Genomic DNA, 24,091 nt, shown 5'->3' on the forward strand with positions numbered 1-24,091 from the left:
TATGTTCTTTTCTTGTGTTGATGAAATGAGAAAACTTTCTAGATATATCTGATGCATCTAAAAAACAGCACAGATGGCTTCACTAATTGAAGCAGACCTCTAAGAAGCATAGTGTTTGAAGGAGTAATAAAACATTTCCTGGCAACCAACACAGTTCAGGTCCAGAGGGATTAACATTACAATTCTACCATAGAGTTAGTGCAGAATTACAAACAGTACTACCCAACCACAAACTGAAATAGAAGAAATACCCTCAAACATCTTCTATAAAGCCAATATTTACTGTTAAAGTCAAATAAAGAATCAACAACAAAGAGAAATAAAAACCAATATCCCTGATGAGCATAGTGGAAAAATTTGAACAAAGTCCTTAAAACCAAATGTAGATTCATATCAAAAATTTCACTCACCTTGATAAAACTGGCTATATTCCAGAGATGTGGATCTGGTTCAATAGGTGAATGTAAATAAATGTAATAATCATATAAATGGACTCAAATCAAAAACTTGAAAATTAGAATACAAAAAACCTAATTACACATTAATAAAAAATGTTTAAAGAATTGGAACAGAAACCAGACTGCCCAGAGCTCCCAGGGACTAAACCACCAACCAAGGAGTACACATGGTTCCAGCCACATATGAAGCAGAGGAGGGCCTTGTTGGACATCAATCGGAGAAGAGGCCCTTGGTCTATGAAGGCTCGATGCTCCAGTGTGTGGGAATGTGAGGGCACAGAGGTGGGAATGGGTTGGTGGGTGAGGGAGCACCCTCATAGAAGCAGGGGTGTATCCAATAGGGAGTCCTTGAGGGTGCAGAGACTTGGAAATGGGAAAACATTTGAAATGTAAAGAAAGAAAATATCCATTAAAAATGAAACAGATATGTCCAGTTTTCTGAGGAACTGCCAGACTGATTTCCAAAGTGGTTGTACCATCTTGCAATCCCACCAGCAGTGGAGGAGTGTTCCTCTTTCTCCACATCCTTGCCAACACCTGCTGTCTCCTGAGTTTTTAACCTTAGCCATTCTGACTGGTGTGAGGTGAAATCTCAGGGTTGTTTTGATTTGCATTTCCCTTATGATTAATGATGTTGAACATTTCTTTAGGTGCTTCTCAGCCATCTGAAGTTCTTCAGGTAAAAATTATTTTTTTAGCTCTGTACCCCATTTTTCAATAGGGTTATTTGGTTCTCTGGGGTCTAACGACTTGAGTTCTTTGCATATATTAGATATTAGCCCTCTATCTGATGTAGGGTTGGTGAAGATCCTTTCCCAATTTGTTGATTGCCATTTTGTCCTTTTGACAGTGTCCTTTGCCTTACAGAAACTTTGTAATTTTATGAGGTCCCATTTGTCAATTCTTGATCTTAGAGCATAAGCTATTGGTGTTTTGTTCAGGAACTTTTCCCCTGTGCCCATGTCCTCAAGGGTCTTCCCCAGTTTCTATTAGTTTCAGCGTGTCAGGTTTTATGTGGAGCTCGTTGATCCACTTGGAGTTGAGCTTAGTACAAGGAGATAAGAATGGATCAAATTCGTATTCTTCTGCATGCTGACCTCCAATTGAACCAGCACCATTTGTTGAAAAGGGTATCTTTTTTTCCACTGGATATTTTCAGCTCCTGTGTCGAAGATCAAGTGACCATAGGTGTGTGAGTTCATTTCTGGGTCTTCTACCCTATTCTATTGATCTACCTGCCTGTCACTGTACCAATACCACACAGTTTTTAACACTATTTCTCTGTAGTAATGTTTGAGGTCTGGGATACTGATTCCCCCAGAAGTTCTTTTACTGTTGAGAATAGTTTTAGCTATCCTGCCAATCTTGAAACCATATACACACAAACAGCAAAAATAGACTCAGTAGGATGTGCTTGTGTGTATGAGTGCATGTGTATACATACATCTGTGTATGTAATAAAATCAAAGCAAAAGAGGCTATCAATTTGTGAGTGGGAGTATGGGAAGGGTTTGAAGGAGTTGCTGGGCAGAAAGGAAGTGGAATGTGACTTAATTCTCTTTTAATTAAAAACATTAAAAGTAAAATAAATGTCCAAATTCTCTCTGAAATTAAAAAAATGAAACATAAAATATCAAAAAAAGAAAATTTTCGAAAGAATAAATAACAACAATTTGAGAGTTTGTCTTCTTCGAGATGGAAGGACTGTCATCAATAAAGCAAATAATCAATGCTGGGGAGAAGGTGAGAAAAGAAGAAACCTTATTCACTACTGAGAAAATCCCTCTTCACTGCTGAGAGAAACCCTATTCACTACTTATGGAAGTACAAACTATTATAGCTTCTGTGGAAATTACTCAAAAGTTACTCTGTGAAGATTCCTCAAATAACTAGAAATAAAGGGGTTGCAGTCCCATAGGAAGAACAACAATATCAACTAATTGGTCTTTCCATGGTTCCCAGGGACTAAACCACCAACAAAATATACACATGGAAGGATCCCATGGCTCTAACCATAGCTGTAGTAGAAGATTGCCTTATCTGACATCAGTGAGATGTGAGGCCCTTGGCCTTACAGAGGTTTGAAGCCCCTAGCAAAGGTGCTTGCTAGGGCCATGATGTGGAAGAGGGTGAGTGGGAGGGGGAAAAACTCTCATAGAGGCAGGGAAGGGGGACAGGATTGGGGGCTTGCAGAGGAAAAACCAGGAAGGGGGACAACATTTGAAATATAATAAATAAAGGAAATAAAAATTTCCATACAATCCAGTTCTTTCATCCTGGGCACATACCCAAAGGACTCTCTATCCTAATACAGAAACACATGCTCACCCATGCTCATTAACATAACTAGGAAAAGTAGTCATTGTAGAAGCTTTTGAACTAATGGCTGCATAGTGAAATTATGCTACATATTCATAAAAGAAATATATTTGGGTATAAAGAAAAATAAAATTATGAATATTACAAATAAATGAATGGAACAGAAAAGCATTTATGCTGTTAAGTAATCTTGACATATGCTACATACTCTCCATTATATTTGGATCCTAGCCTGGATCTCTGATTTTTTGAAGTACTTGTAGAAGCTATGATATTGCAAGAAAGTCTTTGGGATTGGAAATACTTAAGGGATTGAGTTAATAGAAGTGAGGAGACATAAAAATTGAGAGAGGGAATACTGAGGATGGTAATCTGTAAGCAGAGAATGATTGGACATAAATGCTAATGAGGCACTATTATGTACTTTGAATTGCTTACTCCCTGACCTAACAAGCTTCTCTATAGGATGGGATATTTCAACTACATTTAGAACATTCTGTGTATTAAGAACTTCCCTACAAGTTGAATAATTTTATCTCAGAGGATATTGATATATACAGGACTTAGGGTAGAGGAAGAGGAAAGAAAGAATTAACCAGAATGAAGAGCTATGAAAAGCCATACTGAAATGTACAAAGTTTTAGCCTAATTAAGAAAATATGATTTATGATTTGTAAAAGAAAGGCTTACTAAAAGATGCCGTGATACCTGCTAAATGCTACTCCTAGAAGCCATAGGTTACTAAACAAATACCCTAGTGCCAGAGTGTGATACTTCTGTAGGAATATTGGTCAGAAAGACCCCAGAGGACCCCAAAACAATATGTGATCTTGTCATTTCTCAGGGTGGCTAAGTATGTAATACAACTCAATTTCTGAAAATGCTCTGTACCTCAATGCATAATGCAGATGCATGAACAAGCTGGAACAGATATGGACATTTCCTGCCTCCTAGCTGACTTTCATAGTACCCCCTGCCCCCTGTCAAAAATATCTATCAAAGCTGTGGAGTGAGAAAATCTCTAAACGGTTTTTTCAGCTTTGAATTCTATTATTTACAGGTAAGATAAACCTTTGGCACAACAGGGACAGTACTGTTTTGATGGTACCCAAATTCTCTATGACTAGATAGATGTATGGTCCACTCCCCAAAGGGACTGCATGCATTGTACTAGGAACCTGTACCATAGCAAAGAAGATGGTAAGCTCTAGGAGATGACTGCATGGAAGTGCAACAATGGTATTAAATGGGCACACCACCATGTTGACTTTCACTTTTTATGTCTCTACTCATAGACAAATGCTACCTACACTATTATTCCAGTGAATGGTGGTTGCTTATTGTTGCCTATGGTATGATAGATGGCTGTGAAATATCATGTTCTGAGAAAGACAGTCATTCAGTTCCAGAAGATGTGATATCTACACTAGGTCTTCACAAGAATGGGCCTGTTAACTGGCAGATGAGGGTAGCAGAGGGGCTCCCGGCACTCCACCACTTCCAACTGAGCTATTCTGTAATAGACTCATTGATCTTAGTTGCTTTCCTATTAATGACCTCACCAGGGTCTAATGGGTCATAATAACCCATTTTGTCACAAAACTAGTACTTCTTAAACAAATGAATCACAAAATAACATGAAAAGCCACTAATTTGGGAAAGATACTAGTGGGGAAGAGGACGGTTGATACTGAAGGAAGGAATGGATGACTCAGTGTTGGATGGGAAGAGAATAATCAGAAGGCATGGCACGCATGCAGGAAATTATAAAATAACAAAGCTAATCTCTTTGTAATGATCAGAAAAGAACACTTGAGTTTAATCCTTAGAAAATATACAGAAGAAGCAAACTGGCTTTTGAGAGACAGTAATGTAATGGCATTAGAATGTTTCTCTCTCTCTCTCTCTCTCTCTCTCTCTCTCTCTCTCTCTCTCTCTCTCTCACACACACACACACACACACACACACACACAAATTGTATACAAAATATATTAGATAATTATTGATATATGTACCATTTTCCATCTTCTCCTTGTCCTGGATGTTTTTGCATTTGTACTGTTTTCCAATTTTCTGTACAGTTTATAATTTATGACTGATCCAAATAAGTTTTCTTTCTTTTTTTTTTTTTTTTTGGATTTGGGTTTTTCAAGACAGGGTTTCCCTGGCTGTCCTGGAACTCACTCTGTAGACCAGGCTGGCCTCAAACTTAGAAATCCACCTGCTTCTGCCTCCCAGAGTGCTGGGATTACAGGCGTGCGCCACCACCACCCTGCTAAGTTTTCTTTTCATTTCTATATTTTTTAACCTGGGAATCTTATGTCCCTTTAAGATTAAAATTTACAGACTTAACATCATCCTTTTGGGAGAAAAGAACATTAGAAGAGAAATGGTGCTCTGAATTTTGATTTCATTAGTAGCTTACCATGTCATATTAGAAAAGTTCATTCCTTTTCTTCAGCTTCATTATACCTTAGTGTTTGGAACCAATTATTATTTTTTAATCTTTTTTCATATGTGATTTAATAAACAAAACTATTAATATATGATATGAATATGATATATGAAACGATATGTTTAGAGATGTTATATGTCTTTTCTTTTTCGACATTTCCCTTCAGTGGAAATATGGAAAAAACTTCAATTGAATCCATCTCCACATCCTCTGATACACAACTGGAATTTATTCTGCAGGTGAGGAACATTAAAACTGTTACTTCCCATGAAAAACTATAAATGATGGAACTAATGCCTTTCTGTCACTGTTGGCAGATGCTTTCAGAGAGATCACAGTAACTCTGCACTCTATGTCCATAAAGAGAAGGAAAAAAAATCAAACAATGTAAATTGAAATAGAAATTGCATCATTTCGTTAGAAAGCACTTTCACTGAATACTTGTTACTCATAATAAATAGGCTCTTTTGGATGACCTGATTATTTATTTAAGCCTTTAGTAGCATTACATTAAAAGAACTCTCACCAAAGGCCCCACTCAACTTGGCTGTTATGATTCAAATTACCAGACAAAACAATTTTAAATGAAAGTTCTACCATGAGCTGTACCAGTGACATTTTAATCCGACCATATTTTTTTTAAGGACTGAAATGTGACCTTGTTGCAAGTTCATCTTCCCAATAGTTCAGCACACACACACACACACACACACACACACACACACACACACAATGACACACTCAAAGGCATACACACTGACACAGGTACACATACACGGGAACAAACACATATTGTGCACGTGTATAAAACACTTATACCATATCTACCCAGTTCAAACATCTGAGTTGGCAATTTCTTGTCAACAGTACTATGCCTGGATCAATATCGAGTCATACAAGATTTGGATTTAGAACTGTTTATGAAATTTTTAGAGCAAAGGCCCAAGCTTCATGGGACAGAGATGACTTCGTCCCTGTAGCTTCATCATTGAAAAAGGAGAAATCCATTTATCAGTGAGTGCATACCATGAGTGTTCTTTTGAGACTGGGTTACCTCACTTAGGATGATGTTCTCCAGCTCCATCCATTTGTCTAAGGATTTCATGTTCATTGTTTCTAATGGCTGAATAGTACTCCATTGTGTATATATATAACGTTTTCTGTATCCATTCCTCCATTGAAGGACATCTGGGTTTTTTCCAGTTTCTGGCTATTATAAATAGGGCTGCTACCTAGAAGCTGGGAATATCCAAGACACAATGCACATATCAAATGATGCCCAAGAAGAAGGAAGAGGTGGCCCCCGGTCCTGGAAAAGTTCAGTGCAGCAGTGTCAGGGAATACCAGGACAGGAACGTGGGAAGGGGTAGATTGGGGAACAGGGGGAGGAAAGAGGGTTTATGGGACTTTCGAGGATGGGAGACCCAGGAAAGGGAAACTCACTTGAAATGTAAATAACGAATATATCAAATAAAATACAAGAAAAAAGAGAAAAAGGAGAAATCAATCATAGGTACATCTACTGTAATATTCATACAGTACTACTACTAATACTAACAACAAGAGAGATGCAAAGGGTCAAAGGTCCTGCACCTAAGGTTTTAGTAATTTCTTCTTTTTGTTTCCTGGTTGGACATGATCTCAGGAGATATTTATATTATAGTGCACAATAACTAATGGAGGAACTCCATGATGGCATTGGTATGAATCCAACAACTATGTTGAGATATGACCTGGTGATGTAATAGTTTTTTAGTCTCTCATGCTCATGTTAAGTCATCTTTCTCCAAAGTTCAAGTAAACAAGCCCAGTAAATGCATTGGCTCATTATGTTGTGTTGCAATTGGTATCATTTCTTCCTTTGTTGTACCATTTAAGCTAAAGGAAGTTGCTGTCTTCTCATTTCTTATAATAGTAAAGTCTATTACAGTAGCCACTATTGTCAGAGATGTTAGGGTCTGTATCTGGAGTTTGGTAATCCTAAAACTCCATCGTTGACGTCATTAAGTAAATTAATAGGAAAAAATAATAGCAAAATCAGAAAAAAAAGATTTTTTTCAATATAGCTACATTTCAATATTTCAGTATAGCCACACAGGGAAGAAGAATTAAACAGTCAAGGGATCCCTCCCCCTCGTCCACCTTTTTTGGTTCTAAAATAAGCTTTAGGTTTGTATCATGATCAGATGGAAGTGTGGTGCCACCCATCATCGTTTTGTCTAGATTTTTCTTGCAAGGCAATGTGATACATTGTTGCAATTGTATGGCATTACTTATAGAGAGATGAATTTTATCTCTGGCAGACACTACACCCCTAGCATGTGATTCCTGGGTAAAATTTTGATTTCTTGAGGTCCATTGTTTCAATAGTCTGATAGTCAAAGGGATACATTATGTATCTCTTCAAATATTTTTCACTCTTGCCAGGATAGTTATACTGCTGCTGCGATTACTACTACTACTACTACTGCTACTACTACTACTACTACTACGAATACAAATACGAATACGACTACTAGTACTACCACTACCACCACCACCACCACTACCACCACCACCACCACCATCACCATTATAACCATCACCATCACCACCATTGCCATAATCATCATCATTATCACCATCACCATCATTACTACTACCACCAACCCTCTAGTACTACTATTACTACCTCTACAATCTGCATGTGCTAAACCTTTGCTCAAGTAGATAAACCTCCACTACTTTGTCTCTTCATTTAAGATTGTCTTGTAAACTATTTCCTCTCCTCATCCCATGTCCTAGTTTTAGGGAGAAGACAATTATCAAGGGTCAGGAAGAGAATAGGTCTCAATCAAAAAATGCCCACAATGTAAAAGTGGTGAAAAAGGCATTCTCCACAAAAAAGAAAACTAGTTCATTTCCAACCAAATCTTACTAGACAAATGGCAGGATGCAATCCAACCAATCACTGTTAAGTATAAACAGAATACCACAGTGTTGCTATCATATTAACCTAGCCTCAACCTGGAATTAAATACTGACTAATTAAAATACTGTACTTTGCATTATGGAAATCATATTGGAGGTCACCCAGCTGTAGTATTTTTGAATGAAATTTGAACTAAGTTAATAGGTTGTACCTGCTTGATGGTCAAAATTGATTAGGGAACTTTTCAAAACTACAAATGAGGAAAAAGGAGAGAGAGAGAGAGAGAAAGAGAGAGAGAGAGAGTTGGAAATGGAGAGAGGGAGAAAGGGAGGGAGAAAAAGGATTAGGAAAGACAATGCCTACTTCCATGAACTTCCAGTTTGAATCATAATGGTGGCCATTTCTTGCAGTCTTAAGAGTATTCTGTTGGTCATCCCACCACTGCTTCCAATAAGTCACTTCTGAGATGATTGATACCATGTTTTATGGAATGTCTTTCTTCTGCAATAAAAACAACTCATTTACATTCCTTTCAGCTGTTAGAAATCTAATTTAGACATGAGTCAAAATAAACATAGTTTTCAGAAACTTTCATAAAAACATATGCCTACTTTTATATTTCCATCTTTCTACTTGGTTTTCCAAAATAGTAACATATGGTGGGATTATCACAAAAGTTACAGGAACAAAAGACCCCCTCCTGCTATACCACTCCTGGGCATATACCCAGAGGATTCCCCACCATGTAATAAGGATACATGCTCTACTATGTTCATAGCAGCCCTATTTATAATTGCCAGATGCTGGAAAGAACCCAGGTATCCCTCAACAGAAGAGTGGATACAAAAAATGTGGTATATCTACACAATGGAGTACTATTCAGCCATTAGAAACAATGAATTCATGAAATTCTTAGGCAAATGGATGGAGCTAGAGAACATCATACTAAGTGAGGTAACCCAGACTCAAAAGGTGAATCATGGTATGCACTCACTAATAAGTGGTTATTAACCTAGAAAACTGGAATACCCAAAACATAATCCACACATCAAATGAGATACAAGAAGAAAGCAGGAGTGGTCCCTGGTTCTGGAAAGACTCAGTGAAACAGTATTTGGCAAAACCAGAACGGGGAACTGGGAAGGGGTGGGAGGGAGGACAGGGGAAGAGAAGGGGGCTTACGGGACTTTCGGGGAGTGGGGGGGGCTAGAAAAGGGGAAATCATTTGAAATGTAAATAAATTATATCAAATAAAAAAAAAAGAAAAAAAAAAAAAAAGAGCATTCCACATACTCCTTGGTAATAAACAAGACAGAACTAAAGCAAAGTGTCAAAGTGTTTGATTGTATGGACAAGTATGTTCTTAAGACTCACTGTTATTATTCATGAAATGATTTCTTGAATGCAGATAATTGCTAGTTAAAGCGATTAATATTTATGCCATTAAAATACAACTCTAAAAGCACAGTGCTAATTGTTCATTTTAAATAGTAAATTTTGTGCTGTTATCATGGTGCTTCCTATAAGTAGAATACTGTCATGAAAAAAACTTAATGCCATGGCCCAATCTCTCTCTCTCTCTCTCTCTCTCTCTCTCTCTCTCTCTCTCTCTCTCTCTCTCTCTCTCTCTCTCTTTCTCTCTCTCTCCCACAGTGGTAGAGAGACACCTGTGTTTGTAATAACCTTTGTTGTTGCTGTCTGCTGTTCTCTTTTTCCTCATTCTGTTCTTCTAACTCTTGCAGATGATAAGACATTGACAAAGTACATAAAATCATATTAGCTCTGATCAAACATTATCATTGTCATAATGGGAAAGAATGAAAAGCAATTGTGAGGAAATAACTTTCATATTGTTTTTAACCAATGTGATTTGATTTTTGATTTGAATCTCATTAATATAAATTTATGATCTTTAGTAGAGGAAAGCCATCTTTCTGATTTGTAAAACATATCCATCTATTGTTGATTACTTTTGGTTCATTTTGTTTGCCTTTTAATGTAAGGATTTTGGTGGAAAATAAGTCACCCAAAATATAAGCGATGCATTTCTTGTGTAGAGAAATTTGGAGTAGAGATCAGGATCTAATGACTTGCTCATGTGCCTTAATCCTCACTCATAGCTAGGCACACCTTTGAGATTTGGTAGCCTTTAGTGTTTCTCCAGTGAGTGAAGGTTTTGAAATATGATCAGATTTTATTCTTATCGGCAATTTAGAGTATATTCTTGAAGGAACATGTGTGTATGTGTGTGTGTGTGTTTGTGTTTGAGTTGATATATAGTAAATTGTTGTGAATATGTATAATACTCCCTTCTTTAATGTAACTTCGCTGTGAATTTAGTAAGCAATAAATATGGTTTTCTCAGCCCATGGTCTAACCAAGTAAACTTAATTATAATCAAAAGTTATTTACTAAAATAGACATTTTGAATGATATATTTCCTTAATAGGATGTACCTGTGGCAGATAAAAGGTCTCTCTTACTGATATTTGGTTTGTATAATAATAAATCATTTTTGAAAGTATTTAGTTTCAGTATGTCAGAAGTAAAATAGTGTACATAGTTTTTAGAATAGTACACAATATGTACCAAAGGAAGGCTCATTAATCTCAGATTCCCTTTTTGTGATAGGTAAAAAATAAGCAGAGCATCATAGTTTTAAATTCTAAACCAGATCTTCAAAGAGGAATTCCTCCAAGAAACAAACAGCTTCATTATAGTGGATGGGACATGTGAGTTGGAAAACAAAAACAACGAAAACTTCTAAAGCATTTGTTTACTCTACTAGATAATTAATTTCATTCAAGAGAAGATGCTGGGCACTGAAACAAGATATGTGGCGTCTGTCCTTGTTCACAAAATCACTGAAGTTTCAATTTATGGTGTGTGTGTGTGTGTGTGTGTGTGTGTGTGTGTGTGTGTGTGTCTTTGTATGTCTTTCTATATTTGTGTCTATGTGTGCATGTATGTGTGTGTGTTATATCCTAAAATGGAAATTTATTCAAAATGAGATCACACCAGAAAACAAAGCTACTAGATGAACAGACATAAAAAGATTCAGAAATACATGGGGACAAAGGTAATTTTTAAAATCCTTCAAAAATAAGGATGTTTTTTAGTATGCAAAGGAAGTGTAATGTTGAAAGACACAAGCAAGTACCTTTTATTTACTTAGCTTATTTTCAGAATGGAAAGATGCAGATAATTTCCAGGAATATTTCAGATCACAATTTCACCACCCGCATTCTAGTCACTGAAAGATGTACAGCTTCTTTAAGGACATTTTATGAAGTAAATGATAGATGTACTAGATTACAGACTGGACCTTGAAAAGAACATCGTAATTCATAAATATGTGCAGCTTCTAGCTGCAGGTAATACTAGCCATGGGAGTGCCCTGTGTATTTCTAGAACATTAGCGAACACCCATAAAGTCCAGGGATAACTTAAATATCACAAAACTGTAAGGGATTGTGAGTGTAGGGGATTGTGTGTGGGGGGTTAGCTGATGTGTCCAACATGACTCTTCCCATGATCTTACATCTAACAAATGTAGTAGAACTTGGATGTCTGCCGTGTCCACACCGGAAGGACTGCTTCTAGGACATAGCATGGCTAGCGATAAATGAGTGTTTCTGGGCATGAGGAGAGCTGGCAGGAAGTTGGGGAAGGTGAAGAGCAAGAGCATTCTGGCCTTGTTTGTTTTCTTTTCTTTATTAATGATTTGATCGACATGAGGAAAGTGGGTGGCAATCAAATCTGCAGATGGTGTGACACAGGGATCAGTGTGAAAACATCTGAACCAGCCTGGCCAGAACCTAGGAGTTCAGTCAAATGTGATAATTAGAACATAACACTGGTAAGATAGACCTGAGGGCATTTAAATGGGTTAAACAATTAAGTTGGAGAGGAATGTGCCAGAGGATACAGAAGTGCCTGAGGCACCCTGAGTTCAAAGAGAAACTACTGGACCCTGTTAGTGTAAATTGGGAATCAATGTTCAATCTTTTTAAACTTGATGATTTTGTGACTTATTTTTTCATATTGAAATATACACTTAACTTTCAAGGAGGGAGACATATTCTCTGGGAGCAAGATATATATATATGTGTGTGTGTGTATATATCTATATATACACACATATATAAAATTCATTATATATACACACATATATACACATACACATACACTTACATTTACACTTACACATACACATATACATCGTATACGTATATGTATAAATATATATGCCACTAGCATGGTAAGTAGGTGGAAGTTATTAATACAAAAAGCATGATGTCCAAACTTTGGGCATCATTGACTCCAGTTTTAAAATAAGTGCTTTATGCTTTTTATTAACAAAACACTGGGGAGGGGGGGTTGGACAAAGAGCTCTGATTAGGTTAATTTAACAGTTTTCCTAGCCCAAAGCAAGCACATTCATATGCTTGTTAATTTGTGTGGCTAAATTGAAGTGAATAATTCGTGGTAGAATGGCAGAATATTAATTGACTAAGTTGTACTCCCAGGAGGCCCCAGGCATTTGAAAGCATGGTTAAGAGTCGCCTAGACTCTGCTAGCCTGAATTTTGTATCTAATTTGTTCCACTACCCAGTTTATTTACCTAGCTTAAAAGAAAATGACAAAATTTCAATTAATGAATAAGCTTTGTGGCCATTGTAGAGGACAGGTTATGTACCATTCCATGCTACATATGGGTTATTAGAAGGTAAATACATTGTGAAAAGAGATCCTGGACCAGCTCTCACTCTTCCTCTTTCTGGAAATTGAGTGTTTAGTCTCTGGAAATTATCTAAATCAGGCCATACAGATCCATATACTATCACTTTACTTTTCGCACACTGCAAAATAAATCAGTAAACAGATTGGTTAAAAAAAAGATATTTGGATTTGTTTATGGCCTTGCCCAAAATTAAATGAGAGAATGTATTATTTCCCCACTGTACCTGTGGATGTTTATAGAAGTTTATGGAAGGTTTATAGAAGTCTTAAAGTTTATAGAAATCCATTAGACAAGACAAAATTATAAGTAGATTTAAATATCAGACCGTTTAGCTGCTTCTGAACTGTGGGGGAGTTGACTACGCCTAGAGCTGTCTACACTTTAGTCCTGACAGGTGCTTTGGAAGGAAAAGTCCATCATGGAGTGAAAATAGCAATAGGAAATTATATGCATGGACAAACTTTACTATCTAGGTACTGATAAATATTACTCCTGTACATCACCTGTGTAGGGGAAGCAACAATGGAAAAGCCAGAATGTTAAATGGGGCCACCAAGCACACTTACCTCAGAAAGCATTCCTCACCAGAAAATTTGTGGCTGTGGCGGTAGACTCAACGGTGAATGAGCAGAATGCAATGGCCAGGTTAAATTAGTACAGATAAGAACCAAAGATTTGTCATAGGCATCATGGGAAATATGTGATAAATAGTGACAAATAAACTAACTCAGTCTGATTATTTAAGACTGGCTACTGCTCACTAATCAGGATTGCCCTCATGAAGAAATGGAAATCACAGGAAGTAACTTGTGACATGTCAGAGGACTTTCCCCAGTACAGAATCCTCCAGAGCCCCTTGGCAGGCACAGATGGTGTCTACTGTTCTATTCACAATAGATAGAACTTTTCTATCTCTTCTGGAATAATCTACAAATTCTTTCAACCACGTCTCCAGCCCTCTATCCACATTTTCAGATGGCTATCTTTCCCTGGTTATTGGTCCTAAATCTGAGATTTCAATGCTAACATCTTAACACATTTTTGGTTTTGGCAAAATCCTTGTAGTTTTCTTAAAATACTGTGTTAGTCCAAGATGGAGGGACCTTTAAGAATCATCCCTCAGCTTAACAGCTCAAGGTACATGTGGGATGCCCTTACTGACAACATCTCTTTTGTAAAGCTGCTTTTCTTCAGTCACACATCCAGACCCCCTGCCAAGGGTGTGGAAATTATAGAAAACAACAACAACAACAACAAAACCAAGAAACAAAACAAGAAACAAACAAACAAAATCAAGCAAACAAAAAATTTTTCTTGCTAGGGAAACAAAAAACACCTTGGTAGGGGATTTAATATTTAGTAAGTTTTGAGTTTGTTTTGCTCGTTTATAACATATTTTATGGATTATTTTGGGAATTTCACTTAATATACCCAATCACACTCATTCCCAAGTCCTCACTGGTCTACAATCTGTCCCCACTTCTTGTGACCTTCCCCAAGAGGGATAAAAAAGGAAAGTGTGTTTGTGTGTGTGTGTGTGTGTGTGTGTGTGTGTGTGTGTTCCTATTGGCTTATGTATTCACAGGAGTGTGGTCAATTTCCCAGTGGCCTGCCCCTTATCAGTTATCTTGTTGTGGTTATTTAAAACCTAAGGAATCTATATTTACAATCACATTGTTAATTTACTGTTAACATCTTTTAGAAGAAAATGTACAATGATGTTTTTCCCATACTTTCCACTTTTGAGCATGATATTTGGATCACATGTCTATTGAAGTGTCTGCCAATGGGGATCTTAACTAGTACCATCTGAACCACAAGCTTCATCTCTATGGTAATAAGATGAAACAGTGTTTATCTTTTGACCTCAATGGTGTCTTTCTTGTTATCTCACTACTTGTTGCCCTTCTTCTTGTTGACACACATTTCTCTTGGATTTCCCATAATTATTCCCTCTGCAGACCTCTGGGCCCTCAGGGACCAGTTCGATTACATTATACACTTTCTGTTACTTATGTGCTTTGAGTCATTTTGTACTGTTGGACTACATTTCCAGGAAGTTGATGTCCCCAAATGGTGACTGTGGTATGGAAGCTTGTGGAGCCTGCAGAAGGTGCATCCTCACAGGAGAAAGTAAGTAGATAGTGGCTAATCTTGGCGTTTTTATGGCTTAGAGCCACTTTCTGTCTGCTACATGCTTGTGTTTGCACTCGAAGCATGACCAGTTGCCTCCGCTCCTGATACCAGGCCTTTTTTGCCGTGAGGATTGTATCCATCCTTAAATCATGAGCCAAAATTAGCCTATCCTCCCTCCAGATGATTTTTAGGTCTCATATTTGATCATATCAGTGACCAAAATAATATATTGGGAAAGTTTTCCAGATAATAATCTGAAGGGCCACAAATTATTTTTGGGCGGGACAGTTTTATGTCAGCTTTGTTTGACACAGCTACAGTCATCAGAGAGATGAGAGTTTCATTCAAGAAAATGCCTCTACTGATCAGTAGAGAAAATCTCTTATAAATATTATCAATAAAAAAGACGATGGCCAATGAGCTGAGGCTGGCAATAGGAGGTGGGGTAAGGAGTAAGTATATTCATATACACACACATATAATACATGTATATGTACACGTACACACACACACATATATGCATACACATATGCACACATACACATATGTATATATTCAACAAAGAAGCCTGGCTATCAATGGATAATTCTCATTTATATTACCTTTCAATTCATATTTAATTTATATTCATTCTTAATTCTTTCGTGTGTCCTTACACTACCCCATGACATAACTGGAGAACAAAACATTATGTACTTGTCTATGTTTAACAGATGGAAAGACATAGCTGTAAAATGACAGTCTATCTCAAAATGTCTGTGTCCATGTGTAATACTGCCCACTACAAGACAGGGAAAGTGTTCTAGAACCTAATGTAATAACGTCTATCGGCAAACAGTGCTTACCAACTGTTACAAAGACCAATTGCTCTAGATGACTGGTAGGCATCCCCAACCACATGAGGACTCGTAGTTTGGTTGACTGGGTTTGAGACTATTGTAGTTGCTCTGATTTTCCTCACATGCCTCGTCTCCTATCTTCTTATTTTTAGTTTTTTTCCTTAAGATATCATCATTCAATATTTTTTTTTTACTTTGATTACAGAGAGTACCCACATTTCCATATAGTGAGAGATTATTCTATACCTTTGGCATCAAATGAAACTCCAAATGTAATATAAATGTGTTCTATTTAATTTATTCTGAAATCATTATTCTGTTTTGGTACCAGCTTACAGAAAGTCATGATGTGTAATTATTTCTTCCTCCACTTCTTCCTTGATTTTTACAACAAACAATGTAAGGATGGAATTTTTTCCTTTCTCCTCAACCCTCCTCCAATATCTTACTTTATTTTTTTAAATAGAGACTATTTTATAAATACACATTTTTAAAATATTTTAAATGCATGTAGGGTTGTGGGGTCCTGTGTCTACTCAGTCATAGGGCTTGGCCTCTTGGGGAGGCAGGGCACAGAAAGTTTGATCTCATTTATCCCAGGCTGTCGCAGGGCAGGTATTGGGCCAGAAGGCAGCCCCAGTTCAAGGATGGGGAGCACAGTCTGAGGTCCTGGAGATGGGGGTTGGGGGGAGGAAGGTGGGAACTTCAGCTGGTCCTTCAGGGAGAGTTCTTGGCTTGAAGACAGCAGGCTTGAGCTTGGCTTGGTGGCTGCTGTGGCTGGGAGTACAGAGAAGACTTCTAGGAGGGATTAGAAAACTATGGAGAAGCTAGGTGAAGGCTTCTCCATTGTTTCCCGCTGTGGATCCTGATGAAAAGAGGCAGTCCATGGATTTAAGGCATTTACTGTCATGGTGAAAAGCTGATGAGTAAAACTGTACTCGACTTCTCAGGGCGGGCCTGAGGTTAAATGCCTTTTGCAGGGAATAGTGTCTGGGAAGGAAGATTTATTGGCTAGGGCTTCCAAGCCTCAGGAAAATGGAGATCTGTCTTGAGTCTATGTGACCAGAGGTCATGTCCTCTACCTGTGGAGGGTTTTGGGACATTGGCCTTACCTTACTGATGGCTACAAATCTATGGAGAGCTGCAGCTAGTGACAGAAGCCTGGTGCCCTAAAACAGGTGAAATGCCTTAGCTCAACCGGGAAAAAGGCTGCCTTTCACCATCCTACAAATACAGAATTTATTTATTTATTTTTAAATACAGAATTAGAACTCTGGTCTGGCTATCATAGTCAAAGCCCCAAACTGACTATCACAAGTTATTCTCCTGCCTCTTGTACTATCATTGACTGCTTACTTTTTTTTTTCTTAACGTCGGCCATATTGATATCCAGAGCATATTGGCTACTTTTATGGCAACGTGACACCAACTGTAATTATGTGAGAGAAGAGAACCCCAGCTGAGAAATTGCATCTGTAACTTCTGGCATGTGGGACATTTTATTAATTAATGATTTTTGAGAATTATGACTTATACCACCTCTGAGCTGCTGCCCCTGAGTTCTATAAAAAAAAGGATAAGCAAACAATCTAGTAAGCAGCACTCCTCCATGGTCTCTGCATAACTCCTGTCTCTAGATTTCTGCTCTATTTGGTTCTGGGTTTTTTACTTCAGAGAGCAGAAATTTGGAAGTATAAGCCAAATAACCCCTTTCTTACCCAAGTTGCTTTTGGGGATGGTGTTTTATCAATTTCAGTTAAATAAATAAATAAATAAATAAATAAATAAATAAATAAATAAATAAAATAAAGATCATTTGCCAGCAAACCCATTGAGATTTATTTGTTTGTTTGATTAATGTTCTGTGCTGACTGATGGAACAATACTTTGTGTCACTAATTTGAAAGTATTTCCATATTTATTGTGCAATGGTTGAAAGTATTTCCATATTTATTGTGCAATGATTGCTATAGGTTAAATGTAAAATGGCCTTCACAGGCTTGCATGTGTGAATGCTTATTCTCAGTTGGGGGGGCAGGGCTTATGCTTTGGGAGGTGGTAGATATTTTTGACAGTTGGTACTAGCTAAAGGAAGTGTGCTACTGGTGCCAAGCTTCAAGAGTTATAGCCCTTACTAATTTCTATTCCTAGTCTGTCTGCTTCTTGGTTGGCAGTGGAGACCTGAACAAGCCTTTCTACATGTTTTCCTTTTCATGGCCAGTGCGCCAACTGCCATGTCTTTCTATCCTAGGCTGGGTTATAATCCTTCATCCATGAGTTAAGGAAATAAAATCAAAGAGACAAAGAAACACCTCTTTCTTTGATTAAAGTATTTTGCCTCACTGTAAATAAAAGTAACTAACATTTGTAGACTCTGAAAGGTTAACTCTGCTAGTCCATGACAAATACAGAGGGGTCACTCTCTGCCAGCCATTGAACTGAGCACAGGGTCCCCAATGGAGGAGCTAGAGAAAGGATACAGGGTCCCCAATAGAGGAGCAAGAGAAAGGAGCTGAAGGGTTTTGCAGTGCCATAGGAGGAACAACAATATGAGTCGCCCAGTACTCTCAGAGCTTCCAGGGACAAAACCATCAATCAAAGAGTACACATGGAGTTGCTCATGGCTCCAGACACATAGCAAGTAGAGGATGGCCTTGTTGGACATCAAAGGGAGGAGAGGTCCCTGGTCCCGGGAAGACTCCATGCAGCAGTGTAGGGGAATACCAGGACAGGGAAGCAGGAGAAGGCTGATTGGAGAACAGGGGGAGGAGAGATGGGTTAAGGAATTTGGGGGGGAGAGCAGAAAATGGGAAAATATTTGAAATGTAAATAAGGAATATGTCCAATAGAAAAAGAAAAGAACAGAAAAGAAAAAAAGAAAAAAAGAAAAGAATAAAAAGAAAAATATGGTTAGCTGTGTGAAATCCTCCTCGTGTGGAATGAGATGCTCTGGGCTGCAAAGTTGGTAGCACCTAGAGAAAGTCCCGATGCGAGGCTCTACACAGCATATTGCCTGAGATCTACTTCTACCACTTGCACAATCACAAGAACTGACTTGTAATCCACAAATCTATTCACCCAATTCCCCTTTTTATATCTATAAAACAGCAACACCACCACTGCAACAATATACAGCCTTACCACAGCAGAGTGACCGTGGCCCTTCGATTAGGATTTAAAGAGCAATTTTGCCCCCTTAGTAAAACAGACTAGGCAGGCCATCTCAAGTTAAAGTAAGATTTGGACCTAAAGTGGAACTAAAAATTATAGTAAAGACATAAAATTTAATTGTAGGACAACTTTCTATAACCCATGTGATTTTCTTTTACAGTGTTGTTGTTATTATTTTTGTTTTGCTTTGCTTATTTTATTTTTGCCTGTGCTGTCTTTCTTCTGCAGGTGCCTGCCTTTCTTGTATTATCTCTGTGTTGTTCATTTCTGATCTAATAGAATAGGGTTTTTATTTTTTGTTTGTTTTGGTTTTTTGTCTCTGTTTTTGTTTTTGATTTATCTTTCCTTTCCATGAAAAGATTGAAGTTTCCTTCATAAAGATCTATCCATTGCCTCGATTTACTCACAACTGCATGGTTATTAATTTTGTTGGAATTTCAAATCGCTTATTTTGAAAATGTTTTGATGCTTCAAAGTGATACAAATAAATAATTAATTTTTGTTAATGGATCCAAATATCTGTGTAAGTTTTCAGTCCCAGTAGTTTATAGTCAGCTTGTTAAACCTCCAATCACTTTCTATAGCGAGACATAGCTATAGGGTTCTGGTCAATGACCAGATTAGGTAGAGAAAGAGAGAGACAGAGAGACAGAGAGAGAGAGACAGAGACAGAGACAGAGACAGAGACACACAGAGAGAAGAATAAAATTAAATGAACACAAAGAGCTGCAAGGTAATTAAATTTTTGGTCTCTGTTATAAATCTTAGTTCTACTTCCTTTGCAAATAATAAATAAAAACCATGTATAATCACCTACCAAGAAAAATTTGTTCTATAATTTATCAGGTTAAAAGAAATCTTATTTCTGAAATTATAGTTCCATGGAGAAGTATGTCAATTAATCCTGTCTTTTACCTTTCACAGGTAATATGAAATCACATCTGTCATTCACATGATTCAAATCATGTTGGGTTTTCTCTGAACACATTCTACCATCTCACAAAATAATATGATTTTAAGACTGTGCCAATGAGTTTGGTTTGATAGTTGAAGGGAAATTTTGTTTCTACATTTTCTTTGTGTATGGGGGGAGGGGCTATAGGGATGTACCATGTATATGGGTAGATCTCAAAAGTGTTGTATCTAGCAGCCAGGACTGAGACTTGAGGGAGGTTGTGTTGATTGGGCAGAGAACCACAGGTATTTCCCTGTCTCTGCCTCCCCAGGACTAGAATTAGATGGCCCAAATGAGTTCAACTTTTTTACTCGGGTTTTGGAAATCAAGTACTGGTCCTTATGTTTATGCAACAAGTGTCATGCTGACTGACCTCAGTCCTTCTCCTTAGATTTTTAAGTGAGATAATTGTTAAATCTTCCTAGACCTTTGTCTTTAAAAAGGTTTACATTAAACAGTAATAAGTACATTGCTGTTTAATGTCTCAGTGCTACTAAGATAAACACTTGCTTCCTGCATATTAAAACATTAATTGCTTTTTTGATTTTCTTTCTTTTTTTATTCGTTTTTTTTCCCTGAAATTAAAAAAAAAAATTGGAACACACAAAACTTATGCTCAGGCTGTTTGTTAGACTTAAATAAAATGTCACATGTGAAAGTGCCCAAGGCCATGTGTGGCACATTGGAGGTCTGCTCTAAGAAGCTCACTTGCCCTTTCCTTTTGGCTATATGTTTTTAAAAGGAGAACAGGCAAGTCGGGCAGTTCTCTTTTGTAACAACAGCTTAAAATAGCCATCAACACTGGAGTCAGCAAGTGTGTTTGGATTCCATCAAAAATGTTACTTGCAGAAAGCACACAGTGTTCTTTTGCATCGTTAATCCCCAGGCTAGACGCCTTTCCCAGAGGGGTTATTATTACTTAAATCTAAGCCAGTTTATTAGGGAACACATGGTGAACTCTTTGGCTTTCTTTCCCTTCCTTTACATGGATTGCTGCAGGTCCAGGTTTCAAACTGAAGCTTGACCTATGTTCCAACACAGGGAAATACAGGTAAACCAACTTGTCTTTAGGAAAGTTCCAGGAATTTGAAAGGACTATATGGAGGCCCTGTATCATCTGCATTTTCCACTGACTTGGTAATTGGCAAAATGATTTTCACTATCACTTTAAGACAAGCACCCTGTGTTGTCTTTTGGTATTAAGTTGTTGAAAAAGGCAACTGATGTTTCTGGGATTATAGAAGACCATTGTAACAAAGGGCAGACTGTTATATTAGTTCCCGCTCCACCATTTCTCTCTGTGTTGGAGATGACACAAAGAAAAGAAAAAGAAAAGAAGAAGATACTACACCCTGAAACTAATACTTAATAGGAAAGGAGTATACAATAAAAGATATCAAAAATCATGAAGTTTCTCACCACATTATTTTTGAAAGGAGGGAGGGAAGGAGAGAGGGAGAAAAGACAGACAGAGAGAGAGAGAGAAAGAGAGAGAGAAACAGACAGACAGACAGACAGAGACAGACAGAGACAGAGACAGACAGAGACAGAGAGACAGAGAGGCAGAGAGAGACAGAGAGACAGAGAGGGAGACCTAAGAATATATCTACAAGGTGAGATTTGTGTCTGAGAAAGGAGAAACAGGAAAGATGTGATCCAGTATGTCTTTCTTGATAGGATGTTTCTTGATCAGGATGTTACCTAAAATGCAGGGGACTTAGCTCTTTTCATGTCTTCAGGACTCCTCAAAGTGTCTCAGGTATTGCTATCGATTGTATAAGAAAACTGAGTTCTAAGACCATTCAATTAAAAGTTATAAGTTGTGGTATAATCCTCACCTAGCTGAATTGCTAGGATGTCATGTCTCCCTCCTGGGAAGCTTACTGCATTGGCTATTCCATTTCTAAGACTGTAAAAATGAGCCAGTCAAGATTAGGAACTGTGCCTGTGGGCCAGTAAAGGGATTCAAAATGGATGCTTATATATCAAGGAGAATTGGCAAAAGTGTAAATATTTATTGCAATGTAAAATGAATACAGTCTGATGCTATCAAGGGTAATTTTAATAAAAGGATGAAAACATAGTTTGACCATGTTGGTTTTTTTGTTTTTGTTTTGTTTTGTTTTGTTTTTACCATTGTGCACTGCAATGTGTTGCTTTGCTTTATTTTGTGACAGTCCAGTGAGTAGTCTAGATTGACTTGGCAGTGTGTAGCATGGTGCTAATGACTAGGAATAAAATGCAAAGTAAATATTTTGTTACCCAAAGTGATGCCGTTCCAGCATATCTGTCAGGGGCCAAGTATAGATGTTTAGAGATACATTATTTCTGTAATATAAAATATTCATTCCCTCTCTCTCATTAAGTTTTTGTTTTTAAATTCATAATAAACCAAACTTTTTACATCCTCTGTATTGAACATAGACGTTATAGATCAAGTCACTCTTTCTAGAAAATTCTACTAAATAACCAGATATGCCTTGAATATAAGTCACTCCTTTTTTCTTAACTAATTCAATTTATATTCCACTCAGTATCCCCCTCCAGGTCACCCTCCTTCCACTATCCTTCCCCCAAACTCCCTACCCTGCTCCTCTTAGCCACCTCAGTGGCTATCAAACATTTTTGAGATAGACACATCCTCTCCAACAGAAGCCAGACAGGGCTGGCCAAATAGAAGAACATATCCCACAGACAAGCAACAGCTTTTGGGACAGCCCCCACACCAATTGTTCAGGACCCACATGAAGACCAAGCAGCACATCTGCTATATATGTGCAGTGAAACCTAGGTCTGGCCTAGATCCAAAGGGGCCTGCAATCCTTCAGCCTATTTTTCCATAAGATTCACCAAGATCCATTCACTTTAGGCTGTGGATATCTGATCTGACTGAGTCAGCTGTTAGGTGGAGCCTCTCAGAAGATAACCATGCTAGACTCCTGTCTGCATGCATAGCAGAGTATCATTAAACAGTGTCACAGACTGGTGCTTGCCCATGGGATGGGTAACTAACTTAGTCTCTTATTTGTTTGGCCATTCCCTCAGTCTCTGTTCCAATACCTATCCCTGCATTTCGTGTAGACATAAATTTGGGGTTGAAACTTTTGTGGGTGTGTTAGTGTTCTTATCACTTCACAGAGGTTTCTGCCTGGGTATAGGAGGTGGCCTCTTCAGGTTCCATATTCTCAATGTTGCGAGTCAGAGCTAAGATTGCCCCCACTGATTTTTGGGTGTAACTTTAATTTTTTTTCAAAGTCTACTTTCAATGATGGTCCTTAAATTCTTTAACCTCCCTTCTAGCGCTGCCCCAGAACTAGTGGAAAAGAAAGGGGGGAGTGACCCTGTTCAGAAATGGTTCTTTGGGACAACTATGGTCTGTGCTGCCTGAAAATTGGCAGTTCTGTTCACAGGTGGGCAATAATTCAATCCACTTGTAAAAACTTCATGGATATGCCAGCAGTCCAGTTCAGTAGATTCAGGATAGCAGCAATGGTGGCAAGACCTAGCAGAGACAGACAGGCTTTAGCCTGGAGTCAGTAGGAGGGACCAGGGCCAAGAGGAACTCTGGGAAAATTTCTTGACTATGCCTCTCCCCAAAAAGCAAAATTCAGCAAAGATGTGAAAACAACAAGCATTTAGTTGTTCAAGCAAACTAACCTCAGTCCTGGTCAATGTCCCTTGAGTCTCTTTGAGAGTCCCCCCAAACATCAAGTGTCCTTCACGGGTCTTGCCTAAGTATGTGTCCTGCCTCAGCACATGTCCCTGCCTCAGCTGACACCACTCTTCTAAGTGAGATTCCAGCATCCTCACATTTGCCTTCCTTCTTGTTTAGCTTTTTTGGGTCTGTAGAGTGTAGCATGGGTATTCTGAATTTTATGGCTAATATCAACTTATAAAGGAGTATATACCATGAATATCATTTTAGGTCTGGGTTATCTCACTCAGGATTCTCAAGTTCCATCCATTTGCTTCTCACTTTCATTATGTCTTTGTTTTTTAAATATTCTGTATCCTTTCTTCAGTAGGAGGATGTTTAGGTTGTTTCCAATTTCTGGCTCTTATAAATAAAGATGCTATGAACATAGTTGTGCAAGTATCTATG

Source organism: Apodemus sylvaticus, chromosome 21 (genome assembly GCF_947179515.1).
Source record: "Apodemus sylvaticus chromosome 21, mApoSyl1.1, whole genome shotgun sequence".
Classification (NCBI taxonomy): Eukaryota; Metazoa; Chordata; class Mammalia; order Rodentia; family Muridae; genus Apodemus; species Apodemus sylvaticus.